The sequence below is a fragment of the Pygoscelis adeliae genome, unplaced genomic scaffold (genome assembly GCF_000699105.1).
Source record: "Pygoscelis adeliae isolate BGI_AS28 unplaced genomic scaffold, ASM69910v1 Scaffold108, whole genome shotgun sequence".
Classification (NCBI taxonomy): Eukaryota; Metazoa; Chordata; class Aves; order Sphenisciformes; family Spheniscidae; genus Pygoscelis; species Pygoscelis adeliae.
In genome coordinates this window covers 3,663,420-3,675,172 of record NW_008825498.1, presented here as the reverse complement: position 1 = coordinate 3,675,172, position 11,753 = coordinate 3,663,420, and the positions used below count along the sequence as shown (strand labels likewise).

Below are 11,753 nucleotides of genomic sequence, written 5' to 3'. Positions count from 1 at the left end.
CCCCATAGCAGATGTCCTAATGCAATATCCATAGAAAAGGGAGAGTATGTAAAAACAAGCAAACAAACTACCTCAACAGTGTAATTGAAGATAAGTGTATGATGTGTTGTGTATGTTTAGTTGGGAAGGGGTAAGGATGAGAGATGCAGTTTTAATTGACTTAAATATATGGAGAGTTTAAAGGACTAAGATCAAGCTTGTTCTCCAGTCTGTTTTCTCCCTCCCTAAACAATCAGAGTATGGGGATTTCTACAACGGACAAGCTGTCTGTACAGTGCATTGCGATGAGCGCAACTCTGGCATTGCAGAAGATTATAACCAAAGAGGTGGGAGCAGGGTGCCGCTAGTAGTATTTTACAGCTGAATTTGGCCTTGCTGTAATTAAACCTTTCTAGATATTCTTACACATTTCATAAACATGTCTATACACTTACTAAGCACTGGTCTAGTACATTGGAATATACTGTGGCAAAACCGGATAGCAGTTACAGGTAAATTATACTTTACAAATAAACCTTTATCTGGACGTGTCCTGTTGAGAACTCGGTCACTGCCACCCAGCCAACCAATACCAACTGATTGGAGTGTTGAGTGCACATGGCGGATGCTTTGTGGGCGGACTCCTCCCCTGGGCACTGGCCATTATAAAGCCTAAGCATCAGCCAAGGACTGCATCATGTCTTCAAAACAGGGGCATAATCTTTGTGCCAAAAAAAAATGATTCACAGACCTTCTGCTGGTCCTATCTCAGGAGGGGATTTTCATCCACCGCAATTTAAGATGACAGAACTGGTCCTTCAAAGCCCCGCAGATTTCACCAGCTTGACCCCTTCCAACTTCCTACAGCTACAGTTTTTCAGCTCTTTTGTAGGTCTGTTTGTTAGTTCACTCTTTGGATGTATTAGGCAAATTAACAATTCACTTTAAAATACTTTCACAGAACCATCTATGTTGTACTTTATTTGCTTGCTTTCAAATTACAGCAAGAATGATAATGCAAATTCATTAATTTTTTTGAAGTCTGTATATGTGAAAATTTTCCTGACTTTACATTTATTAAGAATTAAATTTAAAACCAAAAATGTGGTAATTACCTATAAATTCATTGAAGTTCAACGATAAGTAGCAGAAAAGACATAGTTCATTAGAATTCTATTAATTAAATTGTTCTACTTATTATTATTAATAAAATTTGACCCGCTTTCACCTACTTAAGAATGCTCTTGCCTACTCAGTTTTTGAAAACAGTCCTTTTGGTTCAAGTTGAAAATGTAGGGGTTCAAGTAGGAATACAGGTAAAACAATCTTCTCAGTTCCACAGTTTCCTTGAAGTCCAATGTATCTTGCCAAAATTGGGCTGATTTGAAGAAAATAATACTAGAATTTGCTATGCAGAAGGGCAGTTAAAAAGGAAGAAAATAGTTTTATTTTAACCAGCTTTATTCAGCTCTAGACCTAGCTTTATTTATATTGCTTTATTATTTGCTTCGGTGCAAATTTAACTCCTTGGAAGCTCACCATACGCCCAATTCAGCTCTCAGTTACACCAAAACAATGATAACCAGGCCTTGTGCACTGGTAAAACGAAGCCGAGGATTTGTGTAGGTTTTTTAAAAAAAGCAGGGTCAATGTCCAATGAGTTTACAGTATAAGTCTTTTTGAGAAGTTCTGTTTTTTGCTGCTGCGTCCATACAGAACTTATTATCCCATCTCCTTGTTGGATAGGCCCGAATTGAGACAAAAAGGGGTAAATAGATGTGGACTCTGAACTACAGGTTTTAGATGGATGCCTGGAATTGGAATACAGCACTTATTAAAAGAAAGCCGAGCTGTTTGCTCTCTACGAATGAAATGCTTTAGTATTACGGCAGCCATGGCCGTGGGGCTTTGCTGAACTCTCAGAATATAAAAAGATAAAGGTTATCAAAAGATGTCATAAAAAAAAATTATGACTATGTCTAGATTAAGGGAGAAAAGAACGAGTTACATTCTTTATTGTTTTCCACTGCTGTTCCTTGAGAAATGCAATGGGACGAGTCATCTAATTAGATATATGCCACACTTGCTGATCAGACTGGTCAAAAGCAAAGTCTTCCAGAAACTGTCATCATTTGAATGAGCTAGCGTCCTCTCAGATTTGCAATTAATTCCCTAATAATTCTGCTCTTTTTTTCTTTTCTTCCCACCACAGTAAGACTTTGGTAATAGTTGCAACAAGCATCGGGGGGAAAAAAAAAAACCCTAGCACAAGTAGGCAAAAATATGGAGGTGAAAACAGCACATTACTTCTCATCACAAGTGTAGTAAATTGGAAAACAGAGGTGGTTCATCGCAAACGTTCTGTGTAAATCACTGTAATCTCATGCACTGGTCCACATAGGATAGTGCTGGAGCTCAGAAACTTGATGGTCTCCTTCCTTCCTCCAGACTAGTAATATTACTACAGCAACAAGCCATAGAAACGGCTACAGTCAAACTGACCAACGAACCATCTAGTCCCAGTCTCCAAGGGAGTCTGCAAAACATGTTTCAGAGCTCAGTAATTAGTAAATAAACAAATAAATCTCTAAACAAAATACGGTGCATCCGGGTGCATTGTGCAATAATGACCGAATTATCTTCCTCTGCTAGCTTCAGCAAACCTAGTAACGCGTACTTAAAACTTAATAATCTATTCACAAAACAAAAGCATGAAGGCTGAGACCACCAGCAACACTAAAATTCAGTACAAAGGGGAAGGGAAGATGCTGGGATTTCACCACGCTCCACAAGTCTTTCCTTCCATTGACTCTATGGGCTGGAACATGACTAGCCCTGATAGATGCTCTACGGGAAAACACGTGGGGAGATGCTGCAAAACACCAGGTAACAGCAAGGCAGCAGGTAAGTGCCATCACCAATGCCCGCACTCCCAGGGGAACAGAGAAGGAAGGGCAGGAACGTGACCTTGTCCTCACTTCTGCTCCAGCCAGCAAAGCTGAACTGATGTAAAGAGCATACTACATCCTTAGGAGAGCCACGGAGCTATCATCACTCTCTTGTAAAATCCTTGGAAGAAATGTTGGCTGTATCAGTAAGAGTTTCTCTAGGGGCTGCAATGCAGACTTCCCATTCCCAACACTACGGGTTATAAAACAATGGCCTAGCTTTGAATTTACCTTTTGAGATGGTTGTCAAAAGAGTCTTAGAAGACAGAATAGGATTAAAGGGTGGATGCTAATTTTTCTCTCTCTGCTGTTCATCAGTATTTACACCACATCATTTCTCTCAGCTTCCTTCTACCTCTTCACATGTCTGTTTTCTACTGTGCATTTTCTCTTAATGTTCATCTTCCTGGCTGATAAAACCATTAAAACCTATTTCTCTTGTAAGTACCCCTTTTGCTTAATTAGCTTAGTTACCTTCCCTGGACCTTTCATCTGTCATGACCTTTTAGAGATGAGGTAAATACACTAAGCATGTTATTAAAGGCAAGGACATACCATTTAGTTAACGAGAAGAATAAGTTTTCAATATTATTCTCTATACTTTTCCTAATGGCGATTTTTGTTATCCCTGCTGTGCTTAATGAAGAGATGCTTATTGATTTGTTTGAAATTATTCCTAAATATTTCCCTTGATATGTTATACTAATACTATACATTTTAAATGTGTATGAAAAGCTTCAATTCTTCCTTTCCTCTCAAAAAGCTAATGTCACAATGGCATAAAATGTAAATTATCTGGCAATGGTCTGTAGAGAATTCTGCCTGCCATGATTTCTCCTTTTTTCCTTTGTTACGATATTTCTATTTTCCCTCCCAATTCTTCCTTGACTTGCTTAACCTAATTAATTTGCATTTCCATCCAGTGTTGAAACCCCTTCACTTGTCTGAGTTTTATGTGTATATATGTATACATACATACTTACGTGTGTGTATATACACACATTGGACTGCATTTGTATCACTCTCGAACATTTCCTGTGGCTTCCCAACTCTTCACCAGCTTTAATTTGTCATCATAGCCAAAGTGTCAACCCTGCTTTAGTAAAGTCAGTATCGGATTGGTTTCATTTCAGAAGGAAGCCAGAACCACATTTTCACCAGAAAATTATTTAAAAGACTTCTGAACACAACAGGTTAGAGGAACATAATTAACCCTCACAAAATCCAAACTAGTTGTACCAACCAGTTGACACTTAACAACTCTATTCTTAATGATTTTTTTTATTGATTTTTTTTTTCTGGTGTTGAAATATGGTTCACTGGTCTGTCATTTCTATGAACGATCTTTACCACCTTTTTTCTCCTCTTTCTACTACGTTTTTGGCCATCTTCCAGTATCATTGCCGTACATAGCGGCAAATGATATATTTTAATAATGTTTTAGTTACGTCATTCTTAAGTTCTTTAGTGTTCTTGGATTTGTATTGGTTCCGGTGATGCACTGCAATTTAATATCTTGATTTGCCATCACCTCTTTTTGTATTCCTCTATTTCTGACCATTCTTCAGTTTCATCACCTGAAAAATGTAAACCCAGGACAGGTATTCCTCATCGCTCGCAACAGAGAAGATACACACTGAAAAATGAAGTTCTGTGAAACCTTTTTATACTCCTTGTCTTTCCTGTCTGCTGAAACCTCTGGCTATACCTTAGCTGTTCTTCTCTTACTGTATCTGAATACTTGCATAACTACTCGCTTGTTACTCATTTTCTGTCAGCTCAGGGTAGTGAGCATTAGTCCATTCACAAGTTTAATTTCCCACATGCCAACGCAATGCTGCTTTACCCTACAGATAGGTCATGATGTAGTGGCAGCTACTTCAGCTGTGGGTCTGCCTGGAACAAAAGTTTTCTACAAAACCCACCTGGCAGTATTGGTAGTGGTATGCATAAGTCCAGAGGCAACAGAGAGAGCAATCACAAGACGTACACATGTAAAAATTGTACGGTGAGTTAAGAGTCATAAGTCATTTAAGTGCGAGTGATCTCACCTCCTAAGTTTTCTTAAGTACAGTCAAAATGTTATCGCATCCATCTCTTGTTGTATTAAAAAGTTTGGGGTAACAAAATTTACAAAACTTCCAGACACACCGATCTTACTGGCAATATAATATGTATAACCTCTCATTTCCCGGAGAAGCTTAATTACAGGCTCTCAAGTGAAAAAGGTTGAATGAGTTTCATCTTAGGCTCAAGTAGGTCATTTAATAAAAATTGTCCTTCCAAGTCTATACAGAATATTTATTGCTGAAAAAAGTCTTTACTTGAGGTTAACTCTAACATAGATCAGATTTATTAAGTAAAATGTTCACTACAGATAGCCCCTTAAGTTGAAGAGTATACACACACACAACTAAATGGTTCAAACCCTACAATTCAATTTTAACAACTAGCTTTAATCCCTGCAAACGCACATAGTAACTGTCAGGTTTTGCAGCTTGCAGAGTTATTGAATAAGCAGTTAGAAGCCTGTACAACTGTTTGTGATGACGTTGATCATCGCTAAGAAAATCCATTTGCATCCAGAAGAATGCTCAACACCATCATTTGTAGCAAGTCCTTCCTGGATATTGGCAATGCCTACCTGGATATTTTACGTTTATAAACCATTAGAAAATACATTGCTAGTGGAAATGTAAAGTTTTGAGGCTCATCTATTTAAATAGAACAAAAAGGTAATTTAAGAAAGCTACAGGATCACTTTCACTGCTGCTGCAGGACAATGCAAACAACTCTCATGTACCAGCTAGTATCTCCTGAGTTTTCTAAAGTCAATGAGGCTTCTGGCAGGTTTAAAATGACATATAAAAGATCAAAACATCTTTTATGTCCTGGAAAGCACTACTCATTTTGGAGGCTGCATTCATCAGGGTCAACCTACTCAACAAGGAACAAAAGATTCCTGTGATGCTCTGTGGTGCATGGGAGGCTGCAGAATCTGGTAGGATCCTCCTGGAGAGGGTTTCCTGCCACGCTCTCTCATGATCTTTCTCCACATCTACCTCATTTCTATCTCTCTTCAACATTTGCCCTGCTTGTTTTGTTCGTCTTTTACCAGCAAACTCTCAACAGGTGTATCTGTATCCTGCGTAGGGGGAAAGATCAAGACCCAAATAGCTTCCTTCAGATCAAACCCAACAGCTGCTGGTTGCCTCCTTTCAACAGCAGACCAAAACTCACAGTTCAATGTCAGCCAATTTTAATTTATTTCTGTAGTGTAAAATGAAATTTGAATCATTAGCTCCCACATTCGTCCAGCACTAGCACTAGCCTTCTTCTCACAGAGGCCTGTGTTCACGATAAGCCCTCTCTACATGGAGTCTTTCTGTGTATATATGTGTGTAGTCTCTCTGGATTGTGTCTCCTTTCTGTTGAGAGCATTGAACAAGAACAATGGTGATCACCCCAAAAGTTAGTGAAAGAAACAAACTGTCTCCATAAAAGGATCAGAAGAAGTCCCATTATGCTGTACTGATGCCTATCAGCCCATTTTAGCACCAACCTGCTAGCAAATGCCTGCTTATTTCTCACTGATCACGTAGCTATGTAGCCACAGAAACAACACGCAGTACCTCTGAAGAAAATCAGGGCTGAAGTGTCTGAGCTGGAGTCCCTACCATGCTGCATCATGACTGAATCCAGTGCAGCTTCACTGACAAGAGGCTAAGGGTAAGACACTGAAGAACCAAGTTCACGATTGCCTCAGTCTTCTCGGCAAAGGTTCACAGCAGCATGAAAATTAAACTGGGAGGTTTTATTTTGGATCACTGGAAAGATTCGGGGTTTCGAACTACAAGCCTGGCCTTTACCAGGGGATAGCACTGAATCTGTCATCCTGTCTCATTATATGCATGGGATGGATATATCAGTAGTATGCTATGGTATGGCAACACCCTATTTAATGTTTCTAAAGTAACATTAACAGTTTCTAGTTTTACAGAAGAAGCACTTTAAAATGCTCCCTCTTTAAAAATTTGCTCTCTTTGGTTCATGTTTCTTTGGAAAATTCTAGCCCAACATTGTTACCAAGAAATCTCAGATCCTCGCCTCCCTTTGCCTCTCTCTCACACGCGCACATGTGGAATAGTGTCTTACATATGGCCGCTTTAACATTTTTAAATTTCAGGACACAGTTACTCTCTTTATTCATGAACATTTCACTGAATGCCTGCATTAAGAGTTGCCAAATAAATGGGTTTTGCTCCATCTGCTATGACCATTTTCCAGCACTGTCTGTCTGATTCACCAGCATCCCTCCTCACCGAGTCCATCGGGAGGTCTGCAAACGGCAGGACAGAGGCTGCGGGTAACAGGAGGAGACGAAGCTCTGCAGACCTGAACAGGGGTTAAGGAAAATGTGGCGGGCACTTAAAATGGGACGGATACGGCAGGGCTCGAATACTGCTTCCAAGCCCGGAAGGTGCATTTAACAGGACCGTAAACTACCACAGAATTGTACCTTGGGATAAATTATAGCTCACCCTCAGCATCACCTTTCTGTGGTACTTACTGCCATTATGTGTTGGCAGTTCAGTAGGCTACAGAGCTACCAATATATATTTGACAAACTACTTTATTCATTTTTGATATTGACGGCTACAAAAATGGGGAGAAGTGCAATGAAGCAAAGCTGCATATTTTCAGATTGCTATAAAATGCCCTAAAATAATGAACAATTTAAAACATAAGATAATTTAAAGCACCATATTTTGAGATAGAAGCTATTTGTACTGTGATCTGTTTCTTCTGTTGTTCATAAACAAAGTAATTTATATAAAATCAAACAAACCATAAACTCATACGTCCATCTACTATTCTTCATCACTAACAGAACGAGAGGTGGGCTGGGATACAGCCTGTTCCATAAAACTGACTGGCCTATAATTTTAAGCCCTAAATCCCGTAATCAGATTCAGTAGTACAGCCCTGCACCTGCAGAGCGCCTCACGGGTCTGCCAGCGGCAATCTAAGAGGTACCAGATCCTCCTGGAGGATATAAAGATTTAACTAAACTGAACAAAATTTGGTTTCTGAATGAAAGTTCATTCTATGCTTATAATTGGAAAATATAAAAGAAGACACGGGAAAATTCATAATTAGGCTTGTGATTTCATTAAAGTCGGTAGAGTCATTCCAAATTAATAATGGCATAAAAGCAATCCAAACTTGGCCTTTAAGGTTATATTCTATTAGTTTGCTAATACCATGTAAATTCTATATTTGAGATGTACCCTGCAGTCATCTTGGCCCTTCTTTTTTAAAGGAAAGTTCTGCTTAGAATCTGCTGATACAGCTTGGGCCGTTATTTTGTAACTTACTTTTAAATCAAGACTGATAGGAGCCGTATTTGTGTCTATGGACAACATCAAGCAAGAGAAAGGAAAGTGGTGAAATTTGTTTTCAAGCTGCCAGTTCCAGTTAAAGAACTATGCAGAAAACACACACAAAAAAATCCACCATAAAAATCATGTATACGATTGGAAAAGATATTATACTAGAAACATCAGTTCCATGCATCTTTATGGATTGTGAGTACCAACCATTAAAAGTCGATACTGTCAGCCATTTGGCGTATTTGTTGGCCTGACATGTTTATACAGCGCGTCTAGGCCAGGCACAATCTATCTCACTACTTTCATAAAGTGCAGCTTGGGCTTAATGAAAGAAAACCTAGAACAGCAGCAATCTGAAAAGTTGCAGAAGTGAGATACTGTCTGGGTTGCATATGGGAATACCTTACTGTGTGTTGTCCCACTCTGGACCTAAAATGGCTGTTTTGCAGTGGATGTTGTTGCCTGGTGACGAAAAGTGCATCTCCTAGGTCACAGAGGGATGTGAACATTCGGAAATTGATTTGTTCCTGTTGCTCTTGAGGAGACCATACCCATAAAATAGATTAAGCCAGCACATAATCATCTATACATTCTCCTTGCTGGCATGCTTAAACTTGATATTGAAGATAGGCCTGTGAGTTTGAGCTACTTACCAACCAGGCAAGGGAAAAACAGGATAATACCTTGTGCGCTACTGCCCACAGAATATGAAAGTAGACCAAGCCTCAGCTACTGTGAGACTGCAAGACACCCCTGCTTCAATTAAGTCTGTGTTATACATCTAGCCTGTTCCGGTGCAACCTCCCAGTTGCTATCAGGCTCTCTTTCTTTCATTAGAATCAAGTAGTTAATTAGCCCCAGCCTGTCCTCTCTCCTTCCTTTCCCTTTAACGCAGCAGTAATGATGTCTAATTACCAGCAGCAGTGGATTACAGCACCATCAGGAGCAAATCTCCCTGGCTGACAGCAAAGCTGAGCAGCAAATCTTAAAGCTTCAAGGAGAGAATAATTCCTAACAAAATATTTGAATATTTGCTTGTTTTTGACCAGCTTGTGACTGTAGAGTCCAACTTCTAATTTCATCCATCCTGTTACTGCAGAGGGAGCGCTCATGCTGCCAGCAGTGATTAATTTTAAATTGAAATTACTTTTACCTATGGTGAGATCAAGTGACGGACAAGAAGAGGGAGAGGATGAGGGAGAGATTCACAGTTCGGGGATCTGTTACTGTTCGTGGCTCTCTGCAGACTGGACGAGCTCAAATGTACAGGATAACGACGAGAGAGGGGAAAAAAAACCCAACAGCAAGGATGTTTCTAAATGGTCATAAATTAATAAACTCTTAAATAATTAGTAAGTTAAAGAAATGAGAGAATGGGCTTTTAGGGCTTACCAGCAATTACTGATGAAAATCCAATCTTTCCCCCTGTACCTTATCATTCCTGGCTGGGTAAAATCCTAGGCCTCTTGAAGTCACTAGGAGCTTTGCCACTGGCTTTTTCCAGGCCAGGGGCTGCACCCCTGTTCTGTCAAACGGGTTGTTTCAGAGCCTTCAGCGCCTGGCAGGCACTGCCCCTGCCCTGGCAATAGCTCATACAAACCCTTGCCACCCCACGGGTCTACTTAAATACTCCTGTGCCTTTTGTGTTGGGATAGTGGCACCAGATTCATGGGTTTAGGAGGGGGGCGGCATTTGTTTCTCAGAGCTGGCTGTTGTATAAGAGTGCTGAGTATCAACTTCTCTCATTTATGTTGGACAACAGATTTATGTTGGCCAGCAGGAGGAAATTTTACCTACATGCAAGACCTTTTCCATAAGGGTTTATATGCCATTGTTCAAGTAAGGTACAGATATTCAGGAATTGCTTACAGATAGATCACGCTAGCTTTCCTTTCTTGATTTTATTAGCAGGCATTCTTATTTTATTAGGATGCCTGCTTGGTTGCTTAAGCTATCTAAAGATAGTTACTTCTATATGGCTATAAATACATATATAGGGACATACAGAGACATTAACAGTTGACTGTATGATTCCCCCAAATGAACAAAGGTAAGACCAGCAAGGCGCTCGACCTCTGACTGAAATCTCCAAAGGAAAAAAAAATGAGAAAAATTTTGATTATTTGATCTGAAAATAAAATAGAAGACGGGATGCAAGGTGGGACTGCAGGCTCTCATGGCCTAGCAAAGGTGAGAATTAGACAAGCTGATCATCACTGAGTCATGTGTTTCAGAGGCCCAGAACAGCACTTAATTTTTAAATTCCGTCTTGTAAAATTAAGGTTAGCCTTTTTATTTAGTAGCGTAGTCAATGTAATTTTAAAAAATACTGAATTTGCTTACAGTTTTGAACTTGCAGTGAAAAGGATAGTCTTAGGAATAAAAGATCATGCCTACTGGCTCTCCAAAATTATTATTCCAGTAAGCAGAAGAGAGATTAAAAAATACTGACCTAATTGGAGACTTCTGCTTCAGACAACGTTTTCGCTATAAATTGTATCTACAGTACCCTCTGGGGTCAGAGATTAGCACCCAGTCATCTAACGGTAGAACAGAAATCTGCCAGGTAACCTGGATCTATAGGCAGACCTAGAACGCTTTGGTGAATAAAAACCATAGAGAAGGAACAAACTCTGTCCAGAGCTTCTCTTTCACTTTCAGTCTTCGTATTTATAAACTCCTTAAAATTAATTTCCCACCTCTGCCTCCTCGCAGCCATGACGGCAGTGATGACAAGGGGGCAAATATAAGCCGGCACCCGGGAATGCCCAGGTTTATGACTTCAGCGAGGCAGAGGCAGGCAGATTTCCCCGGCAGCCTACGTCACAACCCAACCCAGAATACTTTCCAAGAAGCCCCCTTTGCTGCACCGCCCAGCAACCTTCCCGTTAGGTCAGAATAAGCTGCCGCTCCAAAGAAAAAAAAAAAAAAAAGAAAAAAGAAAAAAGAGAATATTGCTCATCCAAGCCAAATGCCCAGGCAGGAATATTTTTAATTGCCAGGTTTCCTTTCTCGGCTCCCCTTCCCCGGCCGCCCCACGCGCAGACAAAAGAAGCTTAGTTTCCATGACCCAGAGCGTAAGAAGTAAGAATAATGATACATTAAGAGAGTTCAATAGGCAAAACCTACTTGCAGCCAACAGTCCCCATCTTCTTAAATAGGAAAATCTGTCGCTTCTGCCACCACCAAGCATAATAGCTCTCCCGCTGTCAGACCAGCGCCGAGCTCTGCAGCTCCAGCGCCTGCCGGGGGGATGCCACGCTACCCTGGCGCATCGAATTGAGTTTTAAGCCTTACGGCTGCGAGACTCGGGCAACCCCAGAAAGAGGAACAAAATACACCCTTCCCTTCGGGCAGGCGGCACCCTCTCTCCCTTTGTGGAGCATCCTCTCTCCCCGCCGCCGTTACTATCGCGGCCGGCGCTTCACCGCCC

The 11,753-nt window shown here is 40.4% G+C and overlaps 1 protein-coding gene across 4 annotated transcripts in view; it reads right to left on the bottom strand.

The window, feature by feature from the left end:
* The window catches only part of NOL4 (nucleolar protein 4), a 202,172-nt gene that overhangs the window by 189,546 nt on the left and 873 nt on the right, over positions 1-11,753 (bottom strand). The window lies entirely within an intron of this gene.